This window comes from Malaclemys terrapin, chromosome 3 (assembly GCF_027887155.1).
Source record: "Malaclemys terrapin pileata isolate rMalTer1 chromosome 3, rMalTer1.hap1, whole genome shotgun sequence".
In the NCBI taxonomy this organism is placed as follows: domain Eukaryota; kingdom Metazoa; phylum Chordata; order Testudines; family Emydidae; genus Malaclemys; species Malaclemys terrapin.
In genome coordinates this window covers 184,212,823-184,233,259 of record NC_071507.1, presented here as the reverse complement: position 1 = coordinate 184,233,259, position 20,437 = coordinate 184,212,823, and positions in this window count along the sequence as shown.

Genomic DNA, 20,437 nt, shown 5'->3' with positions numbered 1-20,437 from the left:
GTGTCACTAGAGGAGGTTTTGGAATTAATTGATATATTTAACAGTAACAAATCACCGGGACCAGATGGCATTCACCCAAGAGTTCTGAAAGAACTCAAATGTGAAATTGCGGAACTATTAACTGTGGTTTGTAACCTGTCCTTTAAATCAGCTTCTGTATCCAATGACTGGAAGATAGCTAATGGAACGCCAATATTTAAAAAGGGCTCTAGAGGTGATCCCAGCAATTACAGACCGGTAAGTCTAACATCAGTACCATGCAAATCAGTTGAAACAATAGTAAAGAATAATTGTCAGACACATAGAAGAACATAAATTGTTGAGCAAAAGTCAACATTGTTTTTATAAAGGGAAATCCTGTCTTACTAATCTATTAGAGTTCTTTGAAGGGGTCAACAAACATGTGGACAAAGGGGATCATAGTGTACTTAGATTTCCAGAAAGCCTTTGACAAGGTCCCTCACCAAAGGCTCTTAGGTAAATTAAGTTGTCAAGGGATAAGAGGGAAGGTGCTATCATGGATTGGTAACTGGTTAAAAGACAGGGAACAAAGGGTAGGAATAAATGGTAAATTTTCAGAATGGAGAGGGGTAACTAGTGGTGTTCCCCAAGGGTCAGTGCTAGGACCAATCCTATTCAACTTATTCATAAATGATCTGGAGAAAGGGGTAAAAAGTGAGGTGGCAAAGTTTGCAGATGATACTAAATTGCTCAAGATAGTTAAGACCAAAGCAGACTGTGAAGAACTTCAAAGAGATCTCATAAAACTAAGTAATTGGGCAAATGAAATTTAATGTGGATAAATGTAAATGCACATTGGAAATGCTTAATGTACATTGGAAAAAATAACCCCAACTATACATACACTATGATGGGGGCTAATTTAGCTACAGCTAATCAGGAAAGATTTTGGAATCATCGTGGATAGTTCTCTGAAGATGTCCATGCAGTGTGCAGCGGCCATCAAAAAAACAAACACGATGTTAGGAATCATTAAAAAAGGGATAGAGAATAAGACGGAAAATATCTTATTGCCCTTATATAAATCCATGGTACGTCCACATCTTGAATACTGCATACAGATGTGGTCTCCTCATCTCAAAAAAGATATACTAGCATTAGAAAAGGTTCAGAGAAGGGCAACTAAAATGATTAGGGGTTTGGAACAGGTCCCATATGAGGAGAGATTAAAGAGAGTAGGACTTTTCAGCTTGGAAAAGGGGAGACTAAGGAGAGATATGATAGAGGTATATAAAATCATGAGTGGTGTGGAGAAAACGAATAAGGAAAAGTTATTTACTTGTTTCCATAATATAAGAACTAGGGGCCACCAAATGAAACTAATGGGCAGCAGGTTTAAAACAAATAAAAGGAAGTTCTTCACACAGCGCACAGTCAACCTGTGGAACTCCTTGCCTGAGGAGGTTGTGAAGGCTAGGACTATAACAGGGTTTAAAAGAGAACTGGATAAATTCATGGAGGTTAAGTCCATTAATGGCTATTAGCCAGGATGGGTAAGGAATGGTGTCCCTAGCCTCTGTTTGTCAGAGGGTGGAGATGGATGGCAGGAGAGAGATCACTTGATCATTACCTGTTAGGTTCACTCCCTCTGGGGCACCTGGCATTGGCCACTGTCTGTAGACAGGATGCTGGGCTGGATGGACCTTTGGTCTGACCCAGTATGGCCATTCTTATGTTCTTATCTTAGCCTTCACTAGAACAAAAATCTACCTTCCTCATCTTGATTTATATCTAGAATTTGTAAATTGAGTCTTTTATGAAATAATATTGCTACATCATCGGCTGTAGAGGAGAAACTGTTAAACACCCCCCCATCCACCTCCTCCTAAATGTGTCTATCTCCATGTCATTAAGATGGGTTTCCTGTAGGAAGATAATATCCACTTTGAGTGTTTTTATAGGAATGATAATTCTTTTTCTTTTTATCTGATGATTCACTTTGTTGATGTTACAGGAAACACAATTTATAATAGTAGCCATAGGAGTGCATAGGTCAAATATATCTTTATCAGATGCCTGAATAGTGTCATTGCTTGGGCCATTGTTAATTCTAGACCTAGGAAAGGTATATCTGGGTTCCCCCTCACTGCCCTGGGGACATGAGGGAGAGGAGAAGGGGAAAGGATAAGGCAGACCAGGAAAGGGAAAAATAAGATAGGAAAACTGAGAAAGAGAAATGAAGTGATCAGAATTGACTAGGATCTCTTAAAAATGCATAACTCTTATCCAAACTGAAATAGGACCTAATTCCAGAAGGTTTACAAGGGGATGGTCTTGTCACTCACTCTTTGCCCCCTCTCCCTGCAAAACACCCAGTTGGGGGTATAACTGGATTCTCTTTAACTTTATAAAACAGAAATAGTCTCATATCAAGGGAGTACATGGTTTCTGCACTATTCACAACACAAATAGAAAAAGGGGAAGAAAGTTAGCGTATCAATTTGAGAGCAAGTCTAAAGTGGAGATATAAGAAAGTTATGCAGATTGTTAAAGTAACTTTATTCCAACATAACTGGATCATTTGCAGATAATGGTTCATTAGCAGAACATTTCTGACTAAACCTTGCCTTCTTGAGTCTTGTCTATGCTGGATTATAGTGTGAACAACATTGCCAAATAGTTACATCAGTGTAAATCAGCATAACATTTATTTCAACTCATTTAACAAAAATAAAAATGAAAGAAAAACCTGAACTGATAATATCGAAAAAAATAACTGACAATCTCAGTAGGTTGATAACTCATAATCAGCAATAATTAAGTGTATATTTAGGGCAGGCAGATTGAAACACTGAGATTTATTATAAACCCAGAATCTAGGAAATCAGATGGGGATGAAACAAAGTAAAATCATTGCAGGGAGGGTGCGGGGAAGATTTATTTTTTAAAAAAGGGAGATAGGAGGTTTGGAAAAGTTACCAGGAAGGAGAGTGACTCAGATAGACAAGAACAAAAAAATCACACTTCTCTGTTAAACCCTGCTGATCCATGGATGTAGAGTTCTCAGGTCCAGGGGAGTGATTTGCTTGGATCTTGAAGGCAGATGTGATCCTGGTACTCTAGGTTAAGCAGGTTAAAGCAGATAAACAGACACATAACGATAAGTTTCAATCTTAGGTTTCAAAAAGTGATAGAAGCTACTATAATATGCAAGCTCTAAATCTCCTTTAGGGTTAACCCAGGCTAAGCACCGAGGATCCCTTGCATATGCTTAGAAATCTTGCCCTCCCAAAGTCCAAGCAGCACAGAGATCCAGTTCCTTCTTGTCATAGATTTGTATTCACTTCCCCCAGAATTCAAGATGAGGAGCTGAGTCCATATGCTTGTCTCCTTTTCATGGGTGTATGTGTGGGGGCAATTAACAAAGTCTTTGTTCTCTGATGTTTCACAAAGGCTCATTTGGTTTCAGTGGGCTTTCTTGGGGCAGGACCCCCTTCTGTAGGAAGCCAGCATTTTGCATTAATAAATGCTCCTTTTCTGTTTGATGACTTACAATGCAAACAGGCAATATTACCTTATAACATGGGGTACAGATGTTATAAGTGAGATTACTACATGCAGCATCCTGCAAGCATATTATAAAGTCTAAATACTATACACATTCTTATAAACTTACATCTATTTTAACAATGAACACACAGGTGAGCCAGACTGGTTTCAAGCTACGTACTGGTCAGTGTTCAGTTGGCACCTCGGTCAGTGTTCAGTTGGCAAACAGCTGATTGGTGCCGCAAGCCTGGGAGGCAGGAGAAATGGAGCAGCAACGGCGTGTTCAGGGAGGGGGCATAGCCGAAGTGAGCTGGGGTGGGGAGCCCTGCGGCAGCTCCCTCCCCCGTGCCCTGAGGCACCCCCACGGCACCTCTCCACCCCCCGGACCAGGGAGCCGTGTGGCAGCTCCCCACCCCAGCTCACCTCTGCTCCACCTCCTCCCCGAGCACACCGCCCCTGCTCTAATTCTCCTCACCTCCCAGGCTTGCGGCGCCAAACAGATGATTGGATCTGCAAGCCTGGGAGGTGGGAGAAGTGGAGCGGCGACTGCGCGCTCCGGGAGGGGGCGTAGGAACGCTGTAAAAAAAATTGGGGGCACCGCTTTTTGGCGCCCCCAAATCTTGGCGCCCTAGGCAACTGCCTAGTTTGCCTTAATGGTAGCACTGGCCTTGCTTTTATCTAGTCTCAGAGAGGCAATCTGTCTCTGGTCAGCCATCTTGACTGCACGAGGGTTGTCTGACAACTTCTGCTTTTTAGGGTTTTGTAGAAAGTCTGGCGATGAAGCAGCATCCATAATGGTATTAAATTAAAAGAAAAGAGTTGTACAATAATAACTGATGAATTTTAGATGGAAAAAAGAAATTCAGTTGCTGATGGTTGTAGATTTTAAGAGGTGGGGAAGGGCGCTGTAAAGCTATATAGCCACCCCCACCCCTCCCTTGTAGCTCCTGGAAGCAGGTGCAAGTCTTAATTGTCATTTGCTATATTTAATCACTAGACATAGTCAAGTTAATCACAAGGAACGCTTAATTACCAGGTACCAGGAGAAGAGATGTATATGCACACTAACCCCGAAGCAATGCCACTCGTCATAGGTAATGGAAGATATCCTTGACCCTGTCCAGTACACTGAAAATTACCATGCAATAATTTGAGAAAAAGGAAGTCAGAGCCAAAGTCAAGGGTTCTGTGGACTGAGTTAATTGCTTTGTTATAATGGAAAGAAGAATGCTGCATTCTTAGTGTCTTTGGATGCATGTCACCTGAATACAGCAGCATTGCATACACACAAAACAAAGGAGTTTTGAACTGTTTGGCAGGCAATACTATCTTCACCATCCTTTATGAAAAAGATGGATAGTGGCAGATAAAATTGGATGAGGAGTCCCTGAATCTCTGCACATTCAGCCCCCTGTACAGAAATTACAGTTTCTGCTGTCTTCTGTTCAGCATCAAATCTGAAAACAAGGTCTTTCAGCAGAAAAATTAGAATATCTTTTGGTACATACAGAGAGTTAATATAATGGGTGATGATATGATCATAGCAGTAGAGACAGCTGAACAGCATGATCAAATTCTACATCAGGTGACGGGAACAGTACGTGCCAAAAATGTCAAATTCAATAAAGAACATATTTGATTCAAAGTGACAACTATCAAATATATCGGGCACATGGCAATGGCTCACGGAGTTCATCCTGATGTAAAAAAGATAAGGGTCAGAGAAGACTATGATTCACTCAGAGTTTAAAGAAGTCTGTCTTAAGTTCTTAAGTATGATCCAGTTTTTGTCTACTGTATCCCTAAAGAAGCAAAACTAACTCTGAGAGCAGTATTGGGGGGAAAACTATTGGTATCTATGGATGCCAGAGCATCAATGAATCTTCATTGATCTCAAATCAGAACTGTGCCAGGCAGCAATGGGGGACTAGGGCAGTGGGATGGAGTTAGGGTGGGATGCATACCATATCTTTTCTAAGCGTGTAGCAAGGGACAACTTTGTCCCACGTTTCCCCAGTACTCCTGGTATTATAATGCCAAAGGCATAGTGTCTCTGAGATCTCCCACTGGGACAGTACAACTCTACACACTTTTTCCTCTCACAGGACTGGAAGGGACCTCCTAGGTCATAGAGTCCAGTCCCCTGTTTCGCAGGTAACCCCTCCATATAAACCTGTTCATAAATTTATCAAGCTCCACTTTAAAAGTAATTTGCCTTCATTGTTCCTATTGGAAGGCTACTCCAGACTTCACTCTTCTGATGGTCAGCAACTTTCTCCTAATTTATTCTTGCACTGTTCATACCCATTTGTTCTTGTCCCAACATTGCCCTTTGTTTTAAGAAGCATTTCTCCCCTCCCTGGTGTTTTCCCCTAATGTATTTATAAAGAGCAATCATATCCCCTCTCAGCCCTCATTTTCCTAGGCTAAATAAGCCATGGTCCTTTATCTCCTCTCGTAAGATAGGCTGTCTAGTCCCTGATCAACCTAATAGCCCTTTTCTCTCCATTTGATTGACCATTTTTCTTTTAGATTAAATTACTTTTTGAGGAGGCAGAGGGGAAACTAAGCATTTTTCTTTTATACAGTGCAAATAAATGTCTTTCATAGCACTATGCATTTCAAGAAGTGAGGTTTTTACCCACGAAAGCTTATGCCCAAATAAATCTGTTAGTCTTTAAGGTGCCACCAGACTCCTTGTTGTTTTTGTAGATACAGACAAACATGGCTACCCTCTGATACTTTCATAGCACTGCAGTTCCTGATGTCTAAATTTCACCAAGGAGTTTTTCATAAGGAGAAGTTCAAACAACTCTTCAGTTTTGGGTAAAAATGGATTTTTTTAACCAAATCAACATTTAAAAACAAACAAAAAACCCTTTTCAGTAAAACAGAAGGCTTATATGAGCTGTCCTTTTAATCCTAGCTTTTATGAGAGACATTTATGTGTTGGTCATGAGGACTTTGTCAGCACCATACAATTGTTGCCCAATGCCTCCTCTTTGCAAATCAAGATACATGCAAGGTAACATGAAAGCAAAAGGGTAAACAACTCTTTAAACACAGCTCTTTAAACTCAGCAAATACATTGTCACCACAATTTTTCCCCAAAATTGCCTTTGATATTTTTAGGATAAAAAAATATGGAGGAGTTTCTTCAGGAGATGGATGGCAACAAGGAGCAACAAAGAACCTCAACAGCAAAATCCAAAAATGAAGTGGTCCCAGGTAAATATCATGGAAATTAATATCATATATATGAACAGAAATGAAAAGAAACATCCCCCACCATTGCAAAAAATCCCAGGAAGTGGGATATAAATAGTTGACAAAAATAATGGTTAACTCAAGAAATTCTTCTCCAAAATTTAACTTACTTATTACATGACTTCTAGGATACAGTCCAACATTCAAAAGGAAAGCTTTACTCTAATTTCAGTTTTGTTGGAGTACATGCTAAAACTGGTTTCTGAATCATGGCACAGAGCTGTGGCCTACACATGGAGGCTGATAGCAATATATTGTATCTCTTAAACCATTGTTCCTTATTGATTAGTAAACTACAGGCACTCTGCTAGAAATATAGTCTTAGAGTTACAGTATATGTGTAATTTCTCCCCCCCCCCTTTTTATTTTCTGGTGTTCAGCCAAAAACCTTATCCACTTGCTCTGAGTTGATATGAAAACTTTCTCAGACAAGGTGAGAGTGTAGAGCCTTGAGCGACTGCAAACAAGTAATTGCTCTTTCAGCACATTAGAGGGAGTGCAGGAAATTGTTAACCATGCTCAGGAGCTCTTTTGAAGCTGGTGTGGAAATTTTTATTAAGGGCAGACATTCCTGCATGTATTCACATACACCCTCCGTTAGAAGCTGGAAGTTCCTGACAAATCAGTAGTGAGTTCAGTCAGTGTCAGGAGTACAAAACTGGCAGACATTTTGAGCATCATCAGTCAGATCCAGCTGAGCCCTGCAGGGAGCAGATCAAGCTGCTGGGGGAACCCGAACTGAATCTAGGAGTTGAATCTCAGTACAGTTCCTGTAATTTACAGATTAGTTGGACCTTATTGGTGTGCAGCATTTCTATGGTAGGATATCTGTAAAAGCTTTAGTCCAAGGACAGAAAATAAATAAATAAATAAATAAATAAATGGGTTATAATTAAGGGGATAGGTAAGTTTGCTACTTGCCTAAAAGCCTGCAGCCTTACTTGTGTTATTCTAAGAAGCAATCTTAGAAGTAAATAGGGCGATGTATTTGTGTGAATACATATGTTATTAAGATACAAGGTGTAATAGAGTTTAGGGGAGGGATATTGTAAAATGGGATCCTACCCCACTCTAAATTATCTCAGTGGGATGAGATGCAACCTGTCTCTCTCTGCCCACCGCTGTTACTCAGAGGAACATGTGGGCATGGTTCCCTACCTGTGGGGAGGGACACTAGTAACTCCAGCGGACTTCCGACTTCCTTCCCCAGGATCTACCTAGTGAGGTTACACAAGCAGGGCCTTGCCTATTGGGTCCCCAGAGCACTCTGGGATTGGAATTAACACTGCAGCCCTGTTACACTCCCTCTTGAGGGACATTACAGTTGTTTGTGAAACTGCAGGACTGAGTCTGAACACTGGAGACTAGGGTGAAGGAACTTTCAAAGCACCTCACCCTTTTGGCATGGTACCTCCTCCCCAGTTGCTCCTCTTGCCCACATCAGATCTGTTGGTGAGGTTGAGTGCTCCACCTGGTTACTAGACAGGGGTATGTCACTTATTGGGTAGTAGCTTTATCTTGAACTAAACTGTTAAAAAGGGCACATGCCCAAAACACCAAATAAAATAAAACAGGAACAGACTGATCAGGAGAAAACTTATTAGTACACCAAAGTGATGTGACTTTTGGGGAGAATATGTAGCTTAGAGTTCCCTAACCATGATAGAAGCATGGCTGACAACTGCAGACTTTCAGGCTTGAAATTTCACATTCAGAAAAAGGTAGTTCCCATCCATTAATACAGCATCAAGTCACTGCATTTATGAAGAATCAAGGGGGCATTACGAGCAAAGCCTCGGTGAAAAGAATTATGCTAGCACAACTGAAGTGAAATAAATAACTTGTGGAAAATTGCAATTTGTCACCCGGTAGGAATCTGATTGTCAAATTTAGTGACTTGGTACTAGGTACTTAGAGTTGTACTTCATTATTTTTTGTTCCTGCTTTGATGATCTTTAACTCTTACCTTTATTTCATGTTTTGCTTTGTTCTTTATATTCTCTTGACGTCTCAGTTTTCATTATTGTCTTCTGTAAAAGTAACAAAGATCCAAAACAAATTAGACTTTCTTACCTTTTATAAGATTGTTTTAAATAATAGTTTTAGGAGAAGGAATGTTTTCTGGGGTTAGGACTTCAGGATTCTACTGGGGGGAGGGATAGCTCAGTGGTTTGAGCATTGGTCTGCTAAACCCACAGTTGTGAGTTTAATCCTTGAGGGGGCCACTTAGGGATCTGGGGCAAAATCAGTCTTTGGTCCTGCTAGTGAAGGCAGGGGGCTGGACTCAATGACCTTTCAGGGTCCCTTCCAGTTCTATGAGATAGGTATATCTCCATATATTATATTTTTTCTGTTCTGCCACAGATTCACAGTGATTTTTGGCCAGTTCACATAGCCTCCCCATGACTCAGTTTACCAATCTGTAAATAATAATTATATATCTCTTAGGTGTGTTCTGAGGATTAGTTAATTGATGACAATAAAGTGTTCTGAGATCTTTGAATGAAAGCTGCTCTAAAGGTCCAAAGCAAAAAGAAATAAAATCATGGGAATTAGAGATAGAAAAGACTACATAAAATGAATACTAAATTTAATTAAAATTGCATTGTAATGGAAATAATTAAATTGATTCCGCTACTTCATAATTAGAAATATGCCATATTACATCTGTCATTAGTAACGTAAGTAGAGTTTTTTTCCCTGGCTGAAAACTGAAAAGTTGCACAGGGCTCTCCTGAGTTACACCAGTGTGAATTAGGGGGGAAGCAGTCTTTCCTTTATCTGTTGCTAAATTCAGTTTACCTCTGAAATAAAAATCTTGCCTGAGATCCTGATGCTGTCTGTGCTATTGTAAAGAAAATGTCATGACAAAAGAATTATCATAAAACAACAACCAACTTCCTATCCCTTTCACAGACTGCTACCTGCTTATGATTCACAACACACATTACAGGGACTGTAGGCCTTACAATACTTTAATGGGGAAATGAGAAGTCTTTCTATTCTGAAGAGGATAGAAACAGTACTGAATACTGTAGCACTGTGAGAGCAGAAACTATTAAATATTAACTAATGTATCTCCTAGAAACACCACCAGGGTTTACTTCTGCAATACAAAAAGAAGTAAATATAAGTCATAATGAATCTGCAGCTCTCAGTCATTCAGCTTCCTTATGTGGTTTACAGTCTTCTATCATTATGGCACTGATTCAGCTATGTATTTAAACATATGCCAAACTTTAAGCATGTAATGGAACTACTCACATGCTTAAGGTTAGGCAGGCAATTTCGTATCTCTCTGAATGAGGGTCTATTCCACTGATACCATTCACTAAGTATTATAAAGCAGAATTTAGCTTGACTGACTGACCAGATTCAGTGACATTCCACAGAAAGCTATTTAAGGGCCTAATTTGTGCAAACATTTATTATTGAGCATAGAGTTTACAACCATAAATAGTCTTATTGGACTTCAGTGGGTCTGCTCGTGGTAGTAAGCACTATTCTCATAGAATCATAAAAGTGTAGGACTAGAAGGGACCTAGTCCAGTCCCCTGCACTCAAAGCAAGACTACACAATGACCAGATCATTCCTGACAGATGTTTGACTACAACTTGTTCTTAAAAACCTCCAGTGATGGAGATTCCACAACCTCCCTAGGCAATTTGGTCCAGTGCTTAACAACCCTGACAGTTAGGAAATGTCCAACCCAAATCACCCTTGCTGCAATTTAAGCCCATTGCTTCTTATCCTATCCTCAGAAGTTAAGGAGAAGAATTTTTTCCCCCTCCTCCTTGTAGCCACCTTTTATGTACTTGAAAACTGTTATGTTCCCCCTCAGTCTTCTTTTCTCTAGACTAAAGAAACTACAATTTTTTAATCTTTCCTCATGGGTCATGTTTTCTAGACCTTTAATCATTTTTGTTGCTCTCCTTGGGACCTTTTCCAATTTGTCCACATCTTTCCTGAAACGTTGTGCCCAGAACTAGACACAATACTCCAGTTGAGACCTTATCAGCATGGAGTAGAGCGGAAGCATTACTTCTTGTGTCCTGCTTACAACAATCCTGCTAATATGTCCCAGAATGATGTTTGCTTTTTTTGCAGCAGTGTTACATGGTTGACCATATAGCTGGTGACCCACTATGACCCCCAAGATCTCTTTCTGCAGTACTCCTTCCCAAGCAGTCATTTCCCATTTTGTATGTGTGCAATTGATTGTTCCTTTGTAAGTGGAGTACTTTGCATTTGTCCTTATTGAATTTCATCCTATTTACTTCAGACCATTTCTCCAGTTTGTACAGATCATTTTGAATTTTAATCCTATCCTCCAGAGCACTTGTAACCCCTCCCGGCTTGGTATTGTCCGCAAACTTTATAAGTGTGCTCTTTATGCATTATTTAAATCATTGATGAAGGTATTGAACAGAACTAGACCCAGGACCAATCCCTGTGAGACCCCACTTGATATGCCCTCTCAATTTGACTGTGATCTACTGACAACTACTCTCTGAGAATGATTTTTCAGCCAGTTATGCACCAGTCGTCTGGAATCTCTCTCATCTTCAGTGAGTTTTCAAAGATAATCACTAATGGCTCAGAGATCCACTCAATCAGCTCCTTGAATATTCTAGGATGTATTTCATCAGGCCTGCTGAGTTGAAGACATCTAACTTGTCTAAATAATTTTTAACTTGTAGCATTAGTAAGTGTTTGCAGGATTGGACCCTAAAAAGATGCTTTCTGTTGTCTTGAATAGTCTTAGAGTGATTAGTTGGTTTATAGCAAACCTCAAAAATCAACATTATTATAAATCTGTTTTCCAATGAAATTTCAGCAAAGAGTTAAAGAAACATCTACTTCTAAAGTACAGTTGCGGTCTTATTGCACCAAATACATGTTATTTTTGGAATAAAGGTCTTTGTGGCTAAAGTCGGTCTTGGAACTGAACCAACACTTACCACTCTAAAACAGATATTAGAGGCAGACTTTTCTCTGTTGTGAATTAATCAGTAGATACAATCTGAAAGTTGGACAAGCATATGAAAATTTACCCATGTAGATTCTTATACTATTCTTGTGGGATTATGCAATTTATAAAAATACCAAGAGACAAAAGGCTCTGCATGTTGTTTAATTTCAGTCAGCAACACCGAGCTTCTTGTGCACTGGGTCTTTTTATTTATGACCAAATTTTCAAAATTCATTGCTGGTTTAGGGGATTTCTATTTGTGGTGTTCAACTTGAGATATCTTGGACAGATTTTTCACTTGTTTGGAGCACCCACAATTTCAAATCAAGACAGTGGGAGTTTCAAGTGTTCACCACCTCTGAACACTGGGTCCTCGGTGTCTCAGGTTGGACACCTGAATATTGAGGCATCCAAAAATTAATGGATATTTCTTGCAAATTTGGACCTTAATATCTTATATTAAAAAGACAAATTTGTGCTGTAATTGTCAGATTGATACTGCATCCAATGTGCCTCCTTTCTTATTTCTTACCACTGAATTATATATGAATATAATCAGCCTGTTCTTCAAATCTTAATTTTTAATTAGCTAGAATTTTTTCAAATGTTCATTGATGGGATTGTTTGTTTTATTTAGCACACTCCATTGCAAATACCCGATCAAATGATAAAACTTCTAAAAGTGGGCGAAAACTGCTTGTCGATGAAGAAAGGAGGAAGATAAGTTTGTAGTAGACATTTTAAAAAGCCTTATGATAATGCTGTTTCACAGTTATTACCTGTAATCAGACTTGAGACTTGTCACAACAGAGAAACCATTTTAACGTAGTCTACTGTGTGGAAAGGGAAACTGAGGCACACCACCTCACAGAAGTATCCTATATAGGACACAGAGTGAACAATGGATTGCTTCGCCCTGAACTCTAGAAAGTAGATGCTATTAAGACCTGGACTGTACCTAAAACAAAGAAGCAGGTCTAATTCTTTATTTGTCTGGCTAACTATTACAGAGGTTTGTAAAGGGGTTCAGTGACATTGTTGCTCCCATAACAGCACAGAAAGGGACAAAGAAACAACAAAGAAAGGGAATATGGATGGAGGTCTGTGAACAGGACTTCCACAGCCTAAAAGAAGCTTTATCTAGAGAACCTGTATTAGCCAGCCCTGATTTTTAGATTCCTGCTATGCATGGATGCTTCCAATGTTGGATTGCGGGGAGTGCTCATGCAAGAAGGAGAGGGTGGTAAAAGACACCTCATTGCACACACAAGCAAAAAGCTAACATTGGCTGATCAAAATGATGCAACAGTAGAGAAAGAATGCTATGCAATTGTGTGTGGGCTGTTAAGCAACTCAAGCCCTATTTGTACAATAGAAGGTATTAAATGACCATGCCCCTCTGATGTGGCTGCATAGAGCTAAGGGAACCAATTCTAGGTTATTTTGTTGGAATTTAGCCTTAGAGGAACATGAAAGGAACATAATTCATCTTAAGGGGAAAGAAAATGTAGTGGCAGATGCATTGTTAAGAGTGGGAAATTCTTAAGAGGTATTCAGCAGGGTCTGGGACACCCCTTCCTATCTCAGTTTTGTGTTGGGGGTGTGACACTGTATAAAAAGAAAGATGACTATGTTTACATTCAGGTATAACCATTGATGTATCACCACTGTTACACAATTGTGATAAGTCCTATACAAAGTATGCCTTCTAAATTATCCTTGGAAAAAATTATGATCTGATGAACAATGTTATGCTGTTTATAGGCATGTATCATAATTGTGTATGAAGTTATGAATCTTTGCTATGTGTTTGTATCTCAAACATGTTGTGTTCCTGGTAACACCCACAGATTTACATTTAGATCAAAAAGAACAAGAGTACTTGTGGCACCTTAGAGACTACCAAATTTATTTGAGCATAAGCTTTCATGGGCTACAGCCCACTTCACTGATGCATGTAGTTGAAAATACAATAGGAAGATATATATATACACAGAAAACATGAAACAATGGGTGTTACCATACACACTATAAGAAGAGTGATCAGTTAAGGTGAGCATTTATCAGCAGGAAAGAAAAAATAACTGTTTGTAGTGGTAATGAAAATTGCCCATTTCCAGCACTTGACGAGGAGATATGAGGAACTGTGTGTGTGTGTGTGGGGGGGGGGGGGGATAAGCATGGGGAAATAGTTTTACTTTGTGTAATGGCCCATCCACTCCCAGTCTTTATTCAAGCCTAATTTAATGGTGTCCAATCTGCAAATTAATTCCAATTCAGCAGTCTCTCATTGGAGTCTGTTTTTGAAGCTTTTTTTGTTGTAATATTGCGACTTTTAGGTCTATAATCGAGTGGCCAGAGAGATTGAAGTGTTCTCCAACTGGTTTTTAAATGTTATAATTCTTGACTTTGATTTGTGTCCATTTATTCTTTTATGTAGAGACTGTCCGGTTTGGCCAATGTACATGGCAGAGGGGCATTGCTGGCACATGATGTGATATATGCCACAAGTACTCTTGTTCTTTTTACAGATACAGACTAACACAGCTGCTACTCTGAAACATTCAGATCAGTCAGCCAAGTTGATGGGCCATTAAGGAGAATCAGCTGTTCCAATGGGCCCCTCCCAAGGATGCTTCAGAGAGCATATGGACAATAGAGGCCCAGTGACTCAGCCAGGCATGTAGAACATGTGACTCCTGACTCCATGTTTGAGACTATTACTTTCCATGTACATGGGCTGAGGGTATAAATTGGATTCTGACATCACCTTCTTGCCTCTTTCCTTCTCCACATGCCTGGACTATGATGTCTATCAAAGGAAAGCTTTGAACAATGGACTGAGGACCCCCAATCTTTTGCGTGATCCAGAGAGACTTACTACAAGCTAGCAGATTTAACATCACTGCTATTTCCTGATCCACAAACTCTGAAATCAACTGTAATGTATATGATTCATTTAACCTTTTAATAACTCTTTTCTTTATATAAACAAACCTTTAGTTTTAGTTACTAAAGGATTGGCTACCAGCATGGTCTTTGGGTAAGATCTAAAATATATGTTGACTTGGGGGGGGGGCGGTGGTCTGTCTGTAATCCCCTGATATATGTGATTACTGGTTTTAATAATCATTTATCACAGAAATGTGGTTTGTCTGGGTGGTGCATATGAGGCTAGAGAGCCTGAAGGGGATTGGCTATAATAACAAGTATAGTGTTTTGGAAGCACACATTTGTTACTGGCTTGGTGAAATATTATGATAGAGTACACCACCAGTCTGGGATATATGCCCTGTATTCTGGCAGCCTGACCAAAGATTCAGAGGGGTAGCCGTGTTAGTCTGAATCTGTAAAAAGCAACAGAGGGTCCTGTGGGTTCTTACCCATGAAACCTTATGCTCCCAATACTTCTGTTAATCTAATCTTAAAGGTGCCACAGGACCCTCTGTTGCTTCTGACCAAAGATTGGCCCTCTTAACTGTGTCCCATACCAGGCAGTGTAACAATCTGGCCTACTGAGTTTCTGTTCAGCTTTCATGAAAGATGCAGATAAATAGAATAGTTAGTTCTCCAGAACTGTAAATCTGGCACTATTCAGAAGCACTTTATTTTTACACCCACATGCAATTCATCAACATGGTTTACATGAGAAGTATTGGAAGACTTGTTCAATACTTATTATATAGCAAGGCTCTAATTGGAAGGGGAAATGGAAAGAAACATAATTATTCTCAGGGAACTGCAGGGACTGATCCCTCCATGTACATCCAGGGGTGAACATTAGCCAAAGGTGTCAGGAAGGAGGAAGAACACAACACAATCCCTCAGTGAGCTATCCCTCATCTGATATAGCTCCACAGTGACCCCTACTGAGGGTAGTGCCCAAATGACACAATCTAACCTTACACAGATTAAACACAAACCCCCATACATTAGACAAATATTAAGTTTACATAGGCAAACACTCAAAAGTTAGGAATGCTAGAATTGTGCAACCTTAATTTGGCCCCATGCATATGCATTATGATACAGTCTGTAATTATATGACCACATACCATTTTTTCCATCCCTAGCCTCATTCTCAGAAATGGCTGACCGACTGTGGCTGAAATTTTCAAAAATATTCAGTTAGAAGCAGACATCTAGCATGGAAATGTTGACAAAGTTATAAGCAACTGAAAACAGGGTCTTCTGAGAGGACGTGTTGGGCAACCTTAATAGTAGATCCTACCCATAATGTACACAACTACCTTGCTAAAATGGCAAAAGAAAATCTAAGATCCTCTACGGCTAATGAGATGTCACCATATTTTTTGAGACCAACTACATAGTAAGAGTGTTTCAGAGGAGAAAGTAATCCTGAATGTGACAAGTATGATGAAGTGTGAAAGAATAAGAAATAACTAGTATTGTTTATAGATACAGCAAAATGACTTAAGTGTCAGCTGTATGGGATGGAAGAAATTGAGAGGACAATGTATGTACTAGTACTGAATGTTATTAGCTTTAGGTGGAATTTTTTTAATAGTGATTTGGGCAAATGAATATAATCAGATAATAAAACACCTAATAATGACATGCAATAAGCCTCTCCTCCCCTCCAAAAGAATTAGTTAACTTTCAGTTAAGGTTCTTAGATTATCTATCCTACCAACAAAAACATGTGAAGTTACTCAATACCAAATCTACACTTCACTCATCAGATCACCATCTAAACCCCTTCTCTAACCCTCTTTTACTCTTACAGTACACATCTTCACCCTCATCTTGAACAATTAATGGAAAACCTTGTTCTGTCTAAAACCAAAACTGAGGACTGGGAAAAGACAAGGGAAATTGTAAGATCCTAAGGACTGTGACAAGTGTGAAGAACAATTGGGGAAAAATACAGCTATTTTTAACTTTCCCTAGAGATGATTAGAACCATTCTGAATTCATGCTATTTGAAGCTGACAATGATTAATAATAATGATTTGTATTGTGGTAGTACCCAAAGGCTATGTCACAAAGCATGCTCCCTCATCCTGGATTTCTCTTTGCAAGGTGTCCTCATACACTCTTATGTAAATTTACCACAACATACACCTCTACCCCGCTATAACTCGGTCCTCGGGAGACAAAAAATCTCACCGTGTTATGGGTGAGACCGCGTTATATCAAACTTGCTTTGGCCCTCCCTGTTTCTTGTTCCCTGACCGCCCCCTTCAGAAAACCCCCATCCCTAATCAACCCCAGGACCCCACCCCCTACCCAACCCGCCTGCTCCCTGTACCCTATCAACACACCCCACCCCCTGATAGGCACTCACGGGCAGCGGTGGGAAGCAGAGCGGCCCGGCCCCAGCCTGCTCCACTCCACCACCTCCCAGCCGCGGCGCTCCGCTTCCCACTGTCGGTGAGTGCAGGGAGGTTGGGGAAAGGATGCCCCTCGCACTCACCTGCAGCAGGAAGCGGAGCGACGCGGCCCCAGCCTGTTCCACTTTCCTTGCCCCGGCCCCAGCCGTGTTGTTGGGGGATGGGGTGGGGAGGGGGATGGGGAAAGGTCCTGCACTCACCTGCAGTGGGAAGCAGAGTGCCGCGGCCCCAGCCTGCTCCACTCCACCACCTCCCAGCCGCGGCGCTCCGCTTCCCACTGTCGGTGAGTGCAGGGAGGTTGGGGAAAGGATGCCCCTCGCACTCACCTGCAGCAGGAAGCGGAGCGACGCGGCCCCAGCCTGTTCCACTTTCCTTGCCCCGGCCCCAGCCGTGTTGTTGGGGGATGGGGTGGGGAGGGGGATGGGGAAAGGTCCTGCACTCACCTGCAGTGGGAAGCAGAGTGCCGCGGCCCCAGCCCGCTCCACTCTGCCAGCTCTCAGCCATGGCGCTCTGCTTCCTGCTGCAGGTGAGTGCGGGGAGGTTGGGGAAAGGACGGCCCCCGTACTCACCTGCAGTGTGAAGCAGAGCACCGCGGCTGGGAAGTGGCAGAGTGGAGCAGGCTGGGGCCGGGCTGCTCCGCTTCCACTGCTGCCGGTGAGTGCAGGGGGTGATCCCTTCCCCCGAGCTACATGGCTGGGGCTGGGGCAAGGGAAGCGGAGCGGGCTGCTCCCGGCCCCCCGCTAATCCCCAGGGCCACACTGGGACTGCGAGGCTCCCAAAAGTGCCCCCCCAGCTCCTGCCTCCCAGACGCTGGGGGGGGTGGGGTGAAAGCCCCTGACCGCCCTGGAGACCCTCTGCCCCTTATCCAACCCCTCGGCCCCAGCCTGGCCCGGCACTGTTAACACGCTGCTCAGAGCAGCGTGTCAGAGCTTTACCGCCTTGTATGCGAACCCGTGTTATATCGGGTCGTGTTATATCGGGGTAGAGGTGTAGTTTGTTTACAATGTTTTATGAAGCTTCACATCCAATCACCCTAAGGCCTTTCCCAAACTTCAACATACCCCCTAGGTAAAGGGTGAGAAGAAAGTTCATATTTCTCTGAGATCCTGGGCTTCTTTGTCCTTCCTTCCAGCCTCCTCTTGCCCTTCTTGTCTTGCATTCAACAATCCCCCTATGGGGAGCAGAATCCCCTTGTTAACTGGTTAATCATCCAATTCTCATCAATTACCTTCTATGCTGGCCCATGCAGGGATGCTTACAAAGTGCACAGAGAAGTGAGTCAGCTTTAGGCTACTTCTCTTCTCTCACAATCCCCAAGCAAGCTTGGGACCCCATTTGCTAGCTGCCTTGCAAATACAAGATTCTTGTCTCAAAGGGCTTACAGTCAGGGGGAAAATATATATGACGAGAAGGGGGAAGTGTATTAAGATACTAGTAAGGTGATCAGCTGATCATACATATATATATTTCTAATTAATTTCACAGTCTCTTTGTCTGTGTGTTTTGCAACATTTTGCACTGTTGTAATCAACTTTTTGTCAATTTCACTTGACAAGAAGATATTGTGACTAACCACCATTAGGGGAACTAAATCATCTGTAAATGTTAAAACCATGCTTTTTCTATTTAAAGAAATTGAAAGAAAAAGAAGAGCAGCAACAATAATGAAAAAATTTCCCCTGTATATCACTACCAAGAGCAATGTTCTATGGAACTTTTTATAAAGGTTGAACAGGTGCAGTGAAACAATGTAGCTTTGCCAAATTCATTTTTCATGTCAAGTTTATTAACTTAGTTGTTATTCTGACTGCTTAGCTTTTGTCTTACTCAACAAAAACTAAAACATGTTTATCTACAAATATTTTAATTATCATGCTCCATTTAATTTACATTATCCATAGGAGGCTATTTCATGGTAATATGATTTCTTACTTGTATGTCTGGGATTTAACTTGAGTGCTTGTTGAAATTATGTTCCTAGTCTATTATGCAAGTACTTTTATAGAGAACCACAAGAGATTAAATGCAAATTATATTAGAGTGTAATTTAATCTCAGAAGCATCTAAATTACAACTTTATTGATTAAACCTATGGAAATGATTACAAGTGACAAATCCAGATATTATACATGCTCTGTGTAGCTTCTGAAACAAACAAGCACATTGGGTTAATTACATTTTGCCATTCCCTGCCATCTTTTCCTTGGTGCACATCAGTCCTGCAACACCTTGATTTCCCGGGCCCTATTGTCTGCATCTGTCATGAGCCAAAACCCTTTGCAATCACTGACGTCACTGCCTTGATCATGAAAAAACAAGTACCAATTTTTTTGGTGTCAATACCATTGTAGCATAAGACTTTTTCTCAATACTATGCCGAATTAGTACCTTGTCAGGCAGCTGCCATCACCGTATATGAACAGTGGTCCCGGTTGTAGGTCCTGAGTTTTTAGCAAAGCTCTTATTGCCTTTACAGAGCATACATCTGCACATTCCTTCAACACCCACATAAGCTCCCTTCCCTTTCTGGTCTGTTTCCAAGTACCTTAAGTCTAGAGACACCAGTCAGGCAGATCGTTTCAAATCTGTTACATTTAGCCTATGCTGGGACCAATCCACAGCTGCCATAGGCACCAACTCACTCACTCACTCACTCTAAAAATGCCAAAAAAGGCAACAACAAATGCCCTCTTAAATAAAATGGCATCCCTCCCACAGCTGCAGACCCACAGCAGAGCCTGTACTAATTCTGTCAGGGTTTCCAGTGTTATGGATAACCTGTCATCCATCTGGCACTTGCCCCTCCTGGACCACCCTTTGAAGAGTTTTCACACTGGAATGCCCACATGAGTCCGGGAAACCCACCAACTTACTCCACTAGGACATGCCCACTAGCCAGTCAGAGATAGTGGAGGGAGTCAAACCGTGGTGGGTCAAAGACACCACATAATGCACCAGCTAGTGTAGGTATGGGCCAACCACAGTGAAGCCCTTGCTGTGCTCTAAAGTCTATGATCATTGAAAGGCTGGCCTTACAGGCCCTCAGAGTCTGAGTGGGCAACAGAGTCCTCTACTTGTGCCACAACTGTCTTGAGCCAAGTTTCCAGAGTTGTTGGGGCATCGCCTGTGGATCATTGCTGGCCAGTGGTATGAGTTCCTGGAATCTGTTGTCATTGGCACAGTTTGACTTCTGTATTTGGGGGGGCCCACTCCAGTCAGGCCAACAAGGTGGTGCGTCGGGGGGGAGGGGCAAATTCTGTGCCTGCCTGAAGCTTGCAGTTTGGGGGGAGGCATTGCCCCCTCTAACCACCTCCAAATTACACCCATCTCTGT